Below are 17,051 nucleotides of genomic sequence, written 5' to 3'. Positions count from 1 at the left end.
GGGTAGGAGGGGAGCAAGGCAATGGATGTTGGGGATCGTCCTCAATAGGCTGGGTCTCGGTGCTTCCATCAATCCAAGTCTTGAATGTTGTCCAAATGGTAGGATTGTTCTTGAAGAGCATGCCCAATGGGATGGAAACACTGGTAGATGCTAAGGCAGCTAGCAACCCATGGCCTAGTTCCTGATACTGTAACTTCCTTGGCTGACCTTGGGCAAGTGGTTGTGCACCAAGATCGGTAGCGGGTCGTCCAAAGGTGTTAGGGCCAATTGTTGAGGCCAAGGGAAGTATGCTATTGATGCCATGTGGTTGCAAATTATCCGTGGCTTCTTCAGCCCTAATCTCAGCTTGAGCCTCTTCCACCCAATTCTTTACTTTGCTAATCAACTTAAGTTGATGCTCAGGATCGGGGTATTCACCTACTTTGGCTGAAGCAACCATTTCTGTGTGTGGAGCAGACGTGGCTTGCTCAGCACTCGAGGCAACTGTGGGAACTGAAGTCACCTCGTCACTCTTGAGTTTGAGAGCAGTACGCTTAGTTTTCTTCTTTGCATTCTTCTTTCCAATGATAGAGCCAGTAGCTAGAGATGGGCCAGGGATACTGACGCCACCCTGCTTAGCTTGTGCTCAGGTAATGGCATTAATCGGAATGGGAATCACATCCTCATCTTTCAGCATTTCTACTGCAAAGAGAGTCAAGGGAACTATGGGAACAATATCTTTGCTAGAGCTAGCTTTCCGCTTTGGGCAATCGGAATACATGTGAGTGATTCCACACTCAGGACACCTTTGATCAGATTCGTTCTCCTTTGATTGTTCTTGTTTTTGCGGGCAACGTGTGGAGATGTGAGCAGGTTGGCCACAAGTCCAGCAGGCAAGAGTCTCGCGGGGTTGTATCAAGCCACGCCCTTGACCCCGTCCCAACATCATGATCGGGATTGGTCTATAGTCCATGAGCACCACATTTCCTTCTTCGTCATAAGAGACAAATGGGTTGGTATAATCACCGTCCTCAATGGGCTCTTCAACATAGTGGACAGGGGGATCACTAGGTGGGTGAGTTATGATAGGGCCCGGAGGCCGTGGGATGCCGGATGGGTTAATGTCACCTCGAGGAGCTACAGGTCTATGGTCAGGAGGAGTAGGAAGAGCCATCTGCTGAGGTCTGGGGTATGGAAACCCACGATTTGCGTAGGGTGCAGCATAGGGAAGCCGCCTAGGTGCTCTACAAGTAGAAGCTTCGTGACCAAACCGCCCACAATTTGTGCAAGTCCTACTCTGTCGAGAGCATTCGGATGGCAAGTGATCACCGCCACAATGTATGCACTGCACGTTTTGTCGGTACGGTCGAGGCTGCCTGAATGAGTCAATCATTTTTAAGAGCTCTTGCTGTTGTTTCATTACATCAGCCATGAGATACTGAGTCTGGGTGTTTCCTATCTCAAGTTTGCCTCTACTAGATTGGGATTCAGATTCTAGGCTTTTTCCTTTCTTGTCGCGAGTTCTCTCCTTGTGTAGGTCTTCTATGCGGATTGCTTCATCTAAGACTCCATTGAGATTTGCTCGATCTAGCACTGAATTGCTAGCCAGTGCCTCATAGATCTTTTCATCATGGATACCCTTGATGAAATCCTTCGTGACTGCTTTAGCAGCTGGTTTTTCAGCTAGTGGGATTCTCTTGTAGAGGTCTTTTAATCGAGACACATAGTCTCTCATGCTCTCTTCGTCGTGTTGTTCAATATTCATGAGTCGGACAATTAAATTGTCCCTGTAGCCTGCCTTGGCAAATCGCTTTATGAAGAGAGTCTTAAGAGCTGCGAAGGAAGCCTTCTCAGCTGGATCGAGGCCAGTAAACCAAGTACGACCCTTCTCGTCCATGCAAAGCCCAAAGGCTTGAGCCTGCTTGGCATCGCCTATAAGGTTATTGGCCTCGCAAACTTGCTCAAATTGCTCTATGAAGCTGTATGGGTTGTCACCAGCACGATACTTATCAATTTGCTTGGCCACTAGGGGAACTTTGGCTTGGTCTCGTTGGGCAGGTGTATTACCCATCCCAGTAAGCAGTGTTTGAGCCATGTGAGCTCCCACAGTGAGCAAGTCGGTATGATCAAAGAGCCTGCATTGGACGAGGTCCGTTAAAGTATTAGTGGATGATCCTGATGTTCCAGCATTCAGCAACATGTGCTTGATCCCATCTAGTTCGGTTTTCATGTTCAAAAGTTCTTGCTTTGTGTCCATGGTGTGTTCGAGGATCTTGCTAAAAGTACTAGTTCCTTGGTCTTTGAGGATCATGAGTTTTTCCTCAAGGTTTGCTGGGGAGAGTCGAGCACGATCAAAGCGTGCAGCTATTTGGTAGCTATCCAAGGACTCTCGGACATCTTGTGGAAGAGAGTCTAAAAATGTTGCTTCATCCATTGTGAAGGTTGTTGGGACAGTAAGAGTCTCGGGGCTAGGGCTCCGCTCCCTAGGAGGAGAGAGGATCACCTTGCCGTTTCACAAGCGCATACAACTAAATCAATGAGAGGTTAACCTAGGTCTTAGCAATGGTCCTCAGTGAATGATGGTTCAAATGTTTCAGAACGTCCGAATTGGTTGTTTTGTTGAGTTGTTGAGTGGGAGTGAAAAGTACCTGAAGGGTTCTCTCAATATTGGTCAAATACACACATTCTCTTCATCGTTTCCATTTTTAAAGAAAAACACACGAAGTATGAAATCAAGCTTTCTTCCTTTCAAATACAATGTGCATGGGGACAAGCAATTCCGCCAAGTATCACAACCAGGTCATGATGACAATATGGCAAGTAAGGACGGCACTTGATACCAATACTTAAAGCAAGAGGTTCAAATTTAGAATGTGAGTAAAACAAGTAGGAGTGAAGCTTAAGGCATAGGTTAAGAGACTATGGGTGGGAATGTCAGTGAGAGTTAAGAGAGGATGAGTGAGGAGGGATGAGTGAGAGATGAGTGTGGAGAAGTAAGTGGGAGATTGTGGAGAAGTAAGTGGGGGATTAGTGAGAGAGGAGTATGAGTGAGGGGTGATTGGTGCAAGTGATAATTAGGGTTTGTGAGGGATTAGGGTTGGGGTGGTACTAGTGAGTGATAAGAGGTGGTGCGAGTGAATAAGGTGCTAGGTGGGTGCGAATGAGTGTGACCTAGGTGGTGCGAATGAGGTGGTGCGAAAGAGTATGACCTAGGTGGTGCGGATGAGGTGGTGCGAATGCGAATGACCTAGGTGGTGCGAATGAGGTGGTGCGAATGAGTGTGAGCTAGGTGGTGAGAATGAGGTGGCGCGAATGAGTACGACCTAGGTGGTGCGAATGAGGTGGTGCGAATGAGTATGACCTAGGTGGTGCGAATGAGTATGACCTAGGTGGTGCGAATGCGAATGAGGTGGTGCGAATGAGTATAACCTAGGTGGTGCGAATGAGGTGGTGCGAATGAGTATGACCTAGGTGGTGCGAATGAGTATGATCTAGTGCAAATGAGGTGGTGCGAGTTGTAAGATTGTGCAAACCCTAGGCGGTTCAAGGATGGTGGTGCGAGTAAGTGAGGTGGTGCGAGTTGATGTGTTAGAGCAAGGGTGAGAAAAAAAAAAGAGAGAAAAAAAATATATATCTCTGTCCTATTACCCTACCGACCCTTCTGGCCGACTTCCCTACTTATTCTCGTTAATCTGCTTCTCCTTCTCAACTGCTTCCACTTCCCTTCTCTCCTAGCCTTCTTCCTCAACTTCTCATTCTTCTATGCCCTTCACCTTCTACTTACACCTCTTTTTCCCTTCATCTACCTCACCTTCTTCCCCTCTTTCTTCCACTTCTCTTATTCTTCTTCCTCACTCCTTCTTACTTTCTTCTTCTCTTGTTTTTCTATCCTCCTCCTCTTCTTCTTCTTCTATCGTTCTTCTATCTCATTCCTTGCATCTTCTTCTTCTTCTTCTTCTTCTTCTTCTTCTTCTTCTTCTTCTCTTCTTCTTACTCTTCTTCTTCTAGCTCTCTTCCTCACTACCTCTTGCCCTTCCTTTTTCTCTATTTCACCCTTTTTTTCATCTATCTCTTCTTCTTCCCAACCATCTTCTATCTACTTCTTCTTGGCCTTCTTTGCTTTCTCCTTCCTCTACCTCACAAGCCAAGAACTTTAGAAGACGAGTACAAAGGCAAGCAGTATATTTGGTTAGATCTCAACCATAAACATGTATGTAACCAATGACAAAAGCAAGAACGATGAACCCTCATCTCCCAACGTTCCCACACAAGATGTCCAACAACAAGAAGAGCGCTTTGAGTTTTGAGTTTTGAGTTTTGAGTTTTTGTGTTTTTGAGTTTATGGTTTGTGTTTTCTTCTATTCTACCCTATTCCAATCTCAATCCAACAAACCGGTTCCTTCCGATTTGGCCCTTCCTAACCTAGCCGCATGGGTTTCAGAAGCTAGCCACAAACGCGGACGATCGGAACCACATCAATCCTATCCACGCCCATGCACAAGCCTCCTATTCCGCCACACGGTGGGAGTGTGAGAACCTCGGTGGTTGCACCATCCTAGGTCCCGGCAACGGAACCAAAATGTTGAGGCAAACGCACCAACAGTCGGGACTTTGGACGGACTTCTATTCTTTCAGAAGCTTCAACTCACGTTGGCGAAAATCTCTCACCTTGTCTCTCACGCTCCGCTCTAACTAACCAAGCATTCTCCTCTCCAACCCAAGGAAGCAAGAACACAAGACTAGCTCGAGTTGTAGTGAACTCACCTAACTTACCTTTCAAAGGCTCGAAGATAGTTCCATGACCACGATCAACACGATCTGATGCCGTCGCTCCTTCGCATCCACCACCAAGCACACCAACGAGTCGAAGAGCTAGTAGAGACGACGAGAAAAGCAAGAAGACGACGAAGAGCTTTACCTTCCCTCAGTCCCTCGCTCAACACACCTCTCACTCTCTCCCTCTCAGTCACTCTCAACACAATGGAAGCAAGATGATAGAATAGAAAGATTGAATGGTTGCACTAACAGAGCTTCCGCAGCATGAATGTGCCAAAGGGGTGAATACAACTGAGACCTCCCACTCTTATATAGACATAGAATTAGGGTTAGGGTTAGGGTTTGTGCCCCTTTTGCATTTAGGGTTAGGGTTAGGGTTTGCGTCCTCTTTGGGCATCCTACCCACATAGTGGGCTTTAGGCCGATCAATCCTTGAAACATGCTTGAACCTTAGCCTAAATAGACCAAGCCTACACTATTCTAATCACAATTACATGTGCGCAACCCACGCAACACATGCAGGTGCGACAAATACAACTATGGGTGATAAATACAATGTGCACGGGAGTGAGCCGGCTCTCACAAAATAATACAACCATGATAATCTGATGATGTCCATGAGTAAAAAGTAATACATAAGTGCCCAAAGTAATACAATGAAGCTCCACAAAATAGTAATCCACCAAAAAATAGTATCCAGTACTTGCGCTTTCTGCAGCCTTCTCAAAATACCGTTAACATTCTCCACCCCACAGTTCCTCACCCTCACACACTCACTCCCTCACACTCTCACACTCCCTCTCTCAAGCACAAGCTCAAGCAAGCAAGAAGAAGAAGAAGAAGAAGAAGAAGAAGAAGAAGAGGAGAGCCACTTTTTTCCACACACAAGAATGAGCTTCTCATTCACTTTTCAACTTTATATACAAAACCCTAAATCCCTTTTGGGTGGTCATCCCCTTTTTCCCTTTTTTACATGGCCGGTCGTAGCCTAGGCCCTTTTTCCCATTGTCCTTCTATCTTCCTAGCTTCCTTTCCACTGCCCGTCTACATTTACAAATTGCACGGGTGAGAGCCCGGCGCTCCTTGAATTAAACCATGATGTGCTTGCGCTCTTTTACAAAAGTTTTGACTTGCGCTTTTTCTTGTGTGCCTTTCTCCCTTATTTAGGACTCTTCTCCTTGTGCGTCTTTGTCTTCCGTTTCTCTTTGCCTTGGCCTTTGTCTTTGTCTTCTGCTTTAGCTTTTTTGGATTTTCCACCTTCGTTCTTTTGAGGGTTAACATTACCCCCTCCTAGAAGAGTGCCAATCCCATGGCACTCACCATCGTAGGTAGCAGGCTTTAGCATGCACTGAAGACGTGGGTGGCAGGGACATTGGTGGCTGCCATGGAGGAGTGTTGGTGGTGGTGTGGAGGAAGGTCGTTGGGGGCACGTTGGTGGCCTAGGTGGCTGGTGGTAGGGTTGTTGGAGTTGGTGGTAGAACTGTTCTTTGTTGGGGATTCGGCACATGGCGATTCTTGGCGGGCCTGCAGGACGATAAAGGATAAGAATTCAGAGTTGGGTGTCGATGAAGAGCGAATGACACTTTTGTTGGAGTCTTCAATACTTGCAATTGAAAACCTCTCATAGGTGGTCTCTCCCTAGGGGTAGTGCTAGTCTTCTCTATTGTGCACAAGACATAGTGCAATTAGTTTGGGAAACAGGTCGAACTCTAAGCAAGCTGAGAGTATTGTCCTACACTTGAGGACCCAAACTGTGTATATACTTCGGTGCATATATTATGTGAGTGCTCGTGCATACTTAGATATTACGTAAGAATACCACGGGCTAGTTTCTCGTAACAATGTGTGGATGAAGGAAAGTTGTCCATGTTGAGAAGAAGTACACGTGAAGGTATATGAGACATCCTTTGCATTGTGACTGCACGACGTAGCATAATTGAATACAGGGACACTGCACTTTCAGTAGTTGGAAGCTATTGGACTTGCTTGATGAGGACGGTGTACTTTTCATGGCCAATCGTGCAGTGCTTACCACAATTGATTGCAATGGAATTAAGGCAGAGTGCAAGAGGGAATTGTGCAAGTGGGTCAGGGTGACAGGTCTAACCATAGGCGAGACAAGCTCCCTAGGTATGTCCTGCCCTTGATGTGCCCTGAACAATTGTGGGTGATGCATATGCCGCAACTATAATAAACCAGTGCAATGCAAGGAGACATCACTTATTTGACTTCCATGGTGTGGATTCAGATACTTATCACCTGCGCTTGATTAGCTTTTTCTTTTGCTAAAGACGTGAAATATATTAAATGCAGATATGAAAAGTTTGTAGAACATGTCAACACTTAACCATTTAAAGACAAAAAGTTATGGCCAGGTAGCATTTGATAAGCCTTTTATACAATATGGGGCTACTCTATTTATACGAGGCGGGGCGAGTCTGGGTGGTCGGGCGATTGAGGCAGTGCTGGTGAGGGGCTCGTGTGAGGCTGGGAGGGAAAAATGTCGGCTGGGACCCGAATGGTGTAGTCCCTGGCCGCAATTGTTGCCAGAATGCTTTTAATCAATGCGTCAAATTCTTGCTTGTCTCGAGCTACCCTCTCCTCTTTCGAGCATCTGGTGCTCGAGCATCTGGTAGGGGCCTATATGCTGGTGTTGCCACGCCCTGCTTGTGCTCCCTTGAGCTTATATTCCCCTGGCCTAGGGATCTTTTGGCCTACGTCCGGGCCGATGTCGCTTCGTTTCTTTGCATACCTTTTAAGTGTAGGTATGTAGTGTTCTGACGGAGGCGCTTTTGCTACATGCTCTTCGACGGTACCCCGTCTACACCATCAGAGTTGTTGGTCAAGGCTTCTATGATGGTAATGAGGGTTGCATGCCCTTCACTTGGAGGTGGGGATGGTCACACGACTTTTAAATGTGTGATGAGAGGAGGACCTGAGGAGCTTAGCCTGTCAAACCCAACTCTTCTCCCTGTGCTTGACTATCATTGCTTGTGTGTGTTGATATTGTCTATACATGGTTACACAAAAATCATTGTTTATTTATATACATATTTACGAATCATGTCACTTCACGAGGATAAAAGCCAATTGTAGAACTCCGGATTGTACTAAAGTGTGGCACACGCATCTAGTACTCGTGGCAGCTTACTCAATATCAATAGATATTTTGCAACATCGAGTAGCATTGAACCTTGTCCGAGTCTACTAGCAACATGTAGCTCCTCCTCAGTGAGAACCTTATCAGCCAAAGAGTTCTCTTGCCTAGTTCTAGCTAAGTTCGTACCCCGAATGGCAATTAGCACTCGAAAGGAAGTTGGCGCCACATAGGTTGGGTCTCTTTGAGACTGCCATTTGGCCAATCGCTCTTCTGAGACTGTCATGATTGGGGCTTCTAGTTCGGCCATTGCAACACGGTTTTCAAACCAACGTCTCTCAAATTGACTTTGACCCTTCGATTGTCACTTTAGTTGCTCTATCTCCAAGAGATTCGGTTGGTAGAGCATATCATTGAATGTTACAGTTAAGTGTAGTTCGTCGGCTTCCTCGTCAGAGATGAGTCGCAAGCGTTTGTGCAGGAGCCTGCTATAATGCTCGTTAAGGTGTTCCTGCTCTTCCCAAGATAGAGGGAAGGGCAAGTAGTCTCCAAGATGCTCCTTAGGGAATACGCCCATGTCCGCAAGGACGTAGACACGTGCGAACACCTTGAGCTTAGCATCCAACTCAGCTAAGCATTCTGCGACACTTCTCTGTTCAATGAGGGCTTTCTCATTTGCTATCTCATGCAAGGTTCTAGGAGTTTGCCTAGGTTTTAGCATAGCTGGGGGTTCATGCCTAGATGAGCAAGATTGGTCAATGCTAGGATTGCTCATGCTCTTGGGGTTTCCATGTTTCTCTTGAGGCTTCGTAGTTGCGTCATGGTTCTCCTTGGATGTGACTGGTATGAATTCGTCACCCTGTTGTGACAGTGTTGTATCTACTCTTGATTTGTCAATGCGAGTTCTATTGTCAGTGGATAGAGTGTTGCAAGCAGCCATTGATGGTAACGACTGCTTTGATTTGTCAGAGCGCGCGGATATGTTTGAGGTTTCTCCGCCATTAGGAGAGACATCAATGGGTTCAGTGGTGGATGGACATGATGCTTTATTCCCCCGCTCACCAGTGCTCTTGGTTTTAACGCTCTTAGGGTCCACGACCACCTGCAGTTGCTGTCTTTGCCGAGCAATCAGCCCCATCATGAGCGACATTGTGCCTGCGGTGCTCCTTGTCCCCTTGGGAAGTCAAAGGCTCCTTGGCCACTAGTGGGCCTTGTGCGCATTTGACGGATCCCTCTGATATCTGCTTATTAGGCATGCTAGGCTGTGGATCTAGTATTTGATGGGTCGTGTTTGGCTTCTTAATTTCACTCGTGAGGGGCACTATCAATCCAATATTTTTGGTCTGAGGCTTGGGTTCTCATTTAGAGATCCTCCCATGCCTTGTTTCTTTTGACCTAATTTGGGCTCCTGACTGAGATGGTTTAGCAGGGGGTTTCGGCACCCAAACCCATCGGTTTCCCGCATAATACCCTTGAGCACGAAGCAACGCCTTGGGTATCCATCATGGCATCGTGTGTGCTCTCCCTGGATGCCTTCGGCTATAAGGCTTGGGCTTCTTTCATGATCTTCTACGATATTTATAAGTCCAAGCCCTATCCTTGGGCTTATCTCCTACCCTCTTTGTTTCCAATATGGCCTCCCTCACTGGTTCTCTCCGTTCAACTTGCGCTTGCATGAACTCTTTCAACAATTCCCTGCTCTCAGCACTAGGCTTGCTTGGTATGTTAGAATGCTCCTTGCCCTTCCCTCGAGGCTTAGCGAGGTCACCCTTACTAAAGGTCGTGATTATCCTCACACCTGGCAGTGCTAGGTGTATCCTCTGTGCTATATAGTCGACTTCACACTTTGTTGCCTTCTTGAAGGGCCTTTCTAGGAGGATTTCCTTCCATACTTCTCGCTATTTGGAGGAACACAGAACAGGATTGGCAAGCTCTCTGTTTCAATAGTAACCAGGATTCTGCACTTCCCTAGAAGTGCCAGTGGGCTTTCCCCATGAGGCTTAAGAGTTGCATCAGTCAGTTGGAGCTCTGGTTGACCTAGTAGGGTCCATGCTTCGTAAGTCAAGACATTGAAATCTACTCCTTCATCAATGAGAGCATCAACACTATGCTCTCTTTTTGCGATGAGTTTGATCCTAAGATAAGTAGGTGGTACTATGCCTTCATCATCCGGGTCTTGATTTACAGCTTCAAGCCCTCTGATACATGCCCTTGAGTCCCTAGCTGCACAGTCAGACGTGGATTCTCCACAAAAATCTTGGGTTGTCTGTGCAGCGCTGCTCAGGGTACATCTATTGTCAAGACTGTCATGTCTAGTCACCTCTGCATTGGTAGCTTGACGATGTTGCATTCCGCTTTGACCAGACATAGTTTGAACACAATGCATGTGTGTCCTTGCAGTGCGGCCTTTTTGCCCTTGATGGCTAGATCGGCCCGTTAAGGTTCTAGGGTCTCTGTTTGCCTCTATTCGGGTGCGGGCTTCTGGTTGCTCCTTTGCAAGGCAGCCTCCATGCTCGTGTAGGGCCATTACTACCCGAGGGACTAAGTTGGAGGGTCTATCATAGCGCGTGTTCTCTCTCCAACCTACTTGGGGTGGAAATGGAGGGGGTAGGGCCCCCTTTGCGGGGGTCCTGGAGGCGGTTCCCTCCTCGACCCATAGGGTCGTTACGGTAGGCACCATGCACAGCTCGGAGGATCGTTCCACCAAATCTTGAACCACTTGCTCGAGGGTTCGGCCCAGTTGCGGGTCTGCGATGCGCCTTTCGTTCTATGTAGCTTGTGGGGTCAATTTCGGGGCTCGGCGCTCTTTTTCCACTTTGTTGCCTCGCTCATTTTTGGGTCTAATCAGGCTTTCCCCCTCGGCGGATTGCACCTAAGTCCATGGTCTCGCAACTGCCTGCCTCTAGCTACTAAGCGGCTGCGCCCTACGATTTTGCCTATTTCGTGTGCCAGAATCGCGTTCTGAGTGTCCTAAGGGCTTCCGACAGTTTGCGCTGCTGAGGGTTGGCTGGGTCAGGTAAAGTTTTCTGAAAATTTGGTCAAACTGCACACTCGGCTCAACTGGTCCGAGTTGCAGGGTCCGAGTGCCCGATTCGGCACATCCGAGGGCCGAGTGGTAAGGGTTGTGCGTGTCTGTCCGAATGAAAAATTCGGCCAGTCCGACCCCGGGTGTCCGAGGGCCGAATGGGCAGAGTCAGAGGGCCGAGTGGCTAGGCCGAGTCCTCGATTCGGAGGACTCGAGCATGGGCATCCGAGTGGTAGTGGTCGAGTGGGTCTAGTCGAGCGGTCCGAGGGCCGAGTCTGGGCCTCAGACCAAAGTCATCATGACTTGGACGCGTCGAGCGTCGCGCGTGTTTTCACCGATGCTCACGAAATTTGTCGTGTAGGGCACTGGAGGCCTTCTTGTTCGTTGAGCAGCTCCAGATTGGTCCTACCACTATAGGGGGAGGTGTAGAATTACCTGGGCTAGTCGAAGATCTCTCTAATGCCAAGATTGAAGCGGATTCCCTCGCCAAGATTTTCTCTTCTCTCCTGCTCTCCTGAAACCCTGCAATGCACAATGTGGCCTTTCTTGCCACTTTTGGCCCTTATACCCTTTTCCGGGTATGGTATTGGCACCCCCAATAACTCACTTACCGACCTTAGGCATCACAAGCAAGTTTTTTTTACCACTTTTGCATGATTCTTGCCCTATTTCTGCCCTGTTTTGCAATAGTAACCCTAATGCTTATTTTCTTTGTTTTTCTTTGTTTTCTCCTACTCTAATGCGTATAACTCACAAAGTAAATACCTACTCTACTCAATCTCACCACATAACTCTCAAAAAGCAAAAAACCTACTTCCTAAGGAGATCGAATACCATCTTCAACCCCCTCACTACCTACCTATCTCAAGCACCGGTTCGGGGAAACCCTTACTTTGATGCTCGATTCGAAGCGCGCAAGCGCTCAAGGCTTGAATCCGTTGGTCCCGGCAACGGAACCAAAATGTGGCAGCTTTTGCTCAACCACCAAGACCCACGGACCGCTTATTGTTTCAAGCATTCCAAGCCGAGCACTAATGGCTACCTCTCACATAGCCGACGCGCCATCCATATCTATGAGTGTAGTGAGCTTACCTCCATGCCGTTCGAGTTATCTCCTCTCCCGCCACTCCGGTAGCTCCACGATCCAAGTGTAAGCTTCAAGCAAGCTCCATCCTCAAGCTCCACGCTCCAAGCTCTATCACCACGAGCAAGAGAAGGGAAGAGAAGAGAAGAGAAGAAGAAAGGAGAAGATGGAGAGATTCTCCACCCCACGGTCCCTCACCCTCACACACTCACTCCCTCACACTCTCACACTCTCTCTCTCAAGCACAAGCTCAAGCAAGCAAGAACAAGAAGAAGAAGAAAAAGAGGAGAGCCACTTTTTGCCACACACAAGAATGAGTTTCTCATTTACTTTTCAACTTTATATACAAAACCCTAAATCCCTTTTGGGTGGTCATCTCCTTTTCCCCTTTTTTACATGGCCGACCGTAGCCTAGGCCCTTTTTCCCATTGTCCTTCTATCTTCCTAGCTTCCTTTCCACAGCCCATCTACATTTACAAATTGCACGGGCGCTCCTTGAATTAAACCATGATGTGCTTGCGCTCTTTTACAAAAGTTTTGACTTGCACTTTTCCTTATGCGCCTTTCTCCCTTATTTAGGACTCTTCTCCTTGTGCGTCTTTGTCTTCCGTTTCTCTTTGCCTTGGCCTTTATCTTTGTCTTCTGCTTTAGCTTTTTCGGATTATTGCCTATAATTGTCAAAGCATGAGAGGTGTGGGAAGTATTGATATTCTTTCTGTTAATCTCTTCATTCAAGAGTGCACTTCTACATCCTTAATTTTATCCCTTTAGTAGGCATGTCTACACATATAGTAGTGAAATGTATCCCATGATTCAAGCAGTGTAACCAAGAGGAACAAGGGAGGGAGATTACCCTTGAATTCAATCCCCTGTGTTGAGACAAATGACTAAGAATAGAATGAAACTCATTTAAGTGGACTGACATAGAAGTGCCCTCCTTCATGCGAAGATCCATGAGTTGCTTCAACCCCAATACATTTAAGAAGCAAGGCTCTACTTATCATAAACTTTATGAATCTTATCCTATAAGTCCCGTGCAAACTTCCCATTAGATACATCATTATAGAAAACCTACTTTAGAGAGGGACAAAATGATGGTGGACTTACATAGCTCATCTAATTTAGCCCAATCCTCTCTATCAATATGTTTGGGCTTAACGCCGTCATGTTTCAAAGTCTTAACCTACATTTTCTACACTAAAACTTGTTAGATTTGGGCCTTCCAATAAGTATAGTTGGTGCCATCCAACTTGTCAATATTGAAGATATCACTATTATTAGAACTACCAGCCATAATGAGACCAAGAAAATGCACAAAAGGGCAAAACAAGCTACTATAATAACCTACAAATTAGCCCCAAAACCACTATCAAATCAAGCAAAAAACAAGAGGTATTAACTAAGTAATGAGCTATCCACAAACTCAATGCAAAAGAGTTTCAAATGGAGGCGATTGCTTGCATAAATAGTGCAATAAAGTGTGGTTACATCATGCTAAAGATGAAGTATAGTAGTAAGGAATCAATACCAAAGAGGAGTAATCACTGATATAAGACAAACTGCAAGCCAGGGAATACCTGCAACTAGCAGTGTGAGTGAATATGCAACTGGCACTGAGAAATGTCAAAGGATCAATGTGTTAGATTGAGATATATTCTATAGGCATAACCATCATGCATAGAGTAGGTCTCACATGTAATAGAAGAGACTAACCAAAGGCACAATAGATTGAGCAATGTAATGGAAGCTTGATACATAGCCAGCCAAGATCCATACATCACTAACAATAGTGTGACAAAGATAGGTGCCAACCCAAAAGCAATGTTAGATTAGCTCATTAAGCATCAACTGCATATATAAAGCATGAGGAGAGCATGCACATGTCACCAAGTCTCATGCTCTCACTATGAGACCCTCAAGCTCAACTTCATAACCAAATGCTCAATGTAACATCCAAGTGTCTAGTAGCGGCTCCCAATGGAACAAAAGTTAGATGCTAGATGAGCAAGCAAAGCTTAAAAGATCATGTGGAAGACATCCATATATCTAAGATCCAAGTAGCATATATTTGGTAGCATAAAACCCAATATGTACTCTTCAAGCTCGTAATAGCAATGGAAACATAAAACCAAGGTGCCAAAGCATCCAATGCTCAAAATAGATGTGGGAGCTTTCGCTCGACCTCCAAGACCCATGGACCACTTATTGCTCAAGCATTTTTAGTCGAATGCTAATGGCTACCTCTCACATAGCCATACACACCCTCTATCCTACGAGCGTGGTAAGCTTACCTTCATGCCCAATCGAGTACCCTTCTCTCTCAAACCTTCCAGTAGCTCCACAATCTGAGATGAGAGCTCAAGAAACCTCAATCCTCCACCTTCAAGCTTATGCTCCATAGCCCTGTGAGACAAGATATAAGAAGAAGTGTTAAGAATAGCAAATGATGCCTAACATGAATGCCCATAGAGGCTGGATGTGTGCCCAAAAGAGGCTTTGTATGAGAGATAGACAATGATGTATGCTCTAGGAAGAGATATCCAAATCCCATAAGCACAGTGAGGAAGAGTGGTACTACCCAAAAGCTATATAAGCATGTACTTGACACTCATTTCAATGCAATGGTACATTCATTTTGTGTCACTCAAGATTGTGTTTATGAGTCCAAGCTAATCTATCTTAGAAACTAATTCACTTGAGTTACAATCCCTCACTCTGAAAATGTATAGTGTGTTTAACTTGTGTCCACCATAGTCAACTAGCTCTAGATCCGTGTTTCTCAACATGGTATTAGAGCCATGGCTGAGCTAGTTAGCTAGTGTGTGTCCTTTCTAAATCTCCATCTTTATCAGCTCCTCTATCTGTCAAAGCCATCTACCATTGCATATGAGGTAAAGAAGCTCAAGACAGTAAGGCTGGTCTTTAGCTAAAATTGGTTGGTGGCTATTATCAAGCAAGAGGGCAAGTTGAGGGATCTACTTCAAGCTTGGCTGGGAGCTTGCTTTGGAGGTGATAGGAAAGGGGCCTACTTGAAACCAAGCACAGAGATCTATGTTAAGAGTGGTTTTGTGGGCTATAGACTTCACGGGCGCTCTTAAGGTAGCTCTTGTCTAGCACCTTGCCTGACTTGGTCATCTCATTGGGATTAAAGAGCTTCACCAATCCATCCAAAAGGCCAGTGCTATCAGTGTCAGAACTGGTGGTGGTAGCGGCCCTGCTGGCAGGCGTCTCCTCTGAGAGGGCATCTCTCTCCTTCCACAGAATAGGGGCGACCAGTCAAGCTAGCAACAAGGGGTCTGTGAGTCAGAAGCAGCAACTTCTGATTTTGTTGCAAGAGGAGGTCCAGTAGACGAGCCTACTATCATCAGAAGCTTCTTTGCCTGATTGAAGTGTGCCCCTGCATGTGGCAAAGTGACAGTATGCCTGCAACAATCCTTGCAGCACAAGTCCACATAAGAGAGAGAGGTGCGCAGATCATCTGATTCCAGAAAGAAGGCCATCCGTGATTACTTGTAGAACTGTTGTTTTTAATTACCCTTGTTTTTAATGTTGATATTCCCTTTTATAAACCCTATTTATGCCTTGTCTTACCCATTAAACCTCGTTCACACTCATATTCTCAAACCGGTTCTATCCAGCCTCTCCTCCCACTACTTTTTGCCCCGAACTCATTCCTGAAATCACTTTAAAAGGTTTTTTCATGTGAAGGTACAAAGGGAATAAGAGTAATCTTATATACTGGCTTTCTTAATCTTTGACAATTCCTACGAACACTTGATTGTAAAACCAAGTTTTCATTATCCTCGGTAATTCCCACAAAGCACTCTATAAAAGAGATTAGACACTACCATTGAGCGGAAAGCCAATCGGTAAGACCTTCTCACACTTGACAATGATTTGCCTACACCATGCTCAAATTTCCAATGCCATGTCAAGCCATGTACTCCAAAACCGAGAGCTATATAAGGAGAAATGTGTTCATCATGCATGCCCAAAACACTGCAATGACTCAAAAGCCACCAGAATCTTAAATCCTATGTATTCCAATATCTATTTAATGACAAGCTACATCAATGTATCTATTTATATCCATCTCAAACTCACTAAGAAAAAGGACCTCACAAAGAAGACTTGAGCACAAGTCAAAGATCATTATGAAGACCAAGAAGATCGAGGACATCACCAAAGGATGCCAAAGAAGCAAAAGGAAGATGAAGAAGATACCTTCCACTGCAGAAAAATTTTCCATAGTGGATCTTGTTTTCCATAGTGGATATTGTAAAGACCCTACCAAAAATGTAAAGTTTCAAGCCTTAACTTGACTAGGTTGCCAAAGAACTAGTCTCCCGAGGCATGTCATCATGTAGGGGGGAAAAAGGCAGCAAGGGTAGAGACTCATCATTTGAGGGGGGTGTTGAGAATAGTAAATGATGCATAACATGAATGCATGTAGAGGCTAGATGTGTGCCCACAAGAGGCTTTGTATAAGAGATAGACAATGATGTAGGCTCTAGGAAGAGATATCCAAAATCCCATAAGCATAGTGATGAAGAGTGGCACTACGCAAAAGCTATATAAGCATGTACTTGACACTCATTTGAATGAAATGTTACCTTCATTTTGTGTCACTCAAGATTATGTTTATGAGTCCAAGCTAATCTATCTTGGAACCTAAGTTACAATCCCTCATTCTGAAAATTGTAACTCAAGATTGTGTTTATGAGTCCAACCTAATCTACCTTACCATCCAGTGCATTGTGCACATGCCAGTGGAACTGGGAGTTGGGTTGAACAGCTGCAAGTAAGCCTGGGTATTGTCCCACACCTGAGGACCCAGTTCGTGTATAGGGAAGGTGCGGTGGATGTAGCCTAGGGAGAGAGGTCTAATCATAGGCGAGTATGACCTCCCTAGGTGTGTCCTGCCCTTGATGTATCCTAAGTGTGTGAAGTGGGGGAACAAAGGGGGCTAAGGGGTGAGGCATGGAGCCGATCAACCGAGGCCACCAGACACACCTAACTTGAGGACCCCTAGGTGCAGTGATTGTGGTGCTCATCAAAAGCGAGATGTATTGCTTGTTTTCTCTTTTGGT

The sequence above is a fragment of the Lygodium microphyllum genome, chromosome 22 (assembly GCF_053477565.2).
Source record: "Lygodium microphyllum isolate KBCC chromosome 22, Lygodium_microphyllum_v1.1.10, whole genome shotgun sequence".
Lineage (NCBI taxonomy): Eukaryota > Viridiplantae > Streptophyta > Polypodiopsida > Schizaeales > Lygodiaceae > Lygodium > Lygodium microphyllum.
Note: the sequence above shows the minus strand (reverse complement) of the source record.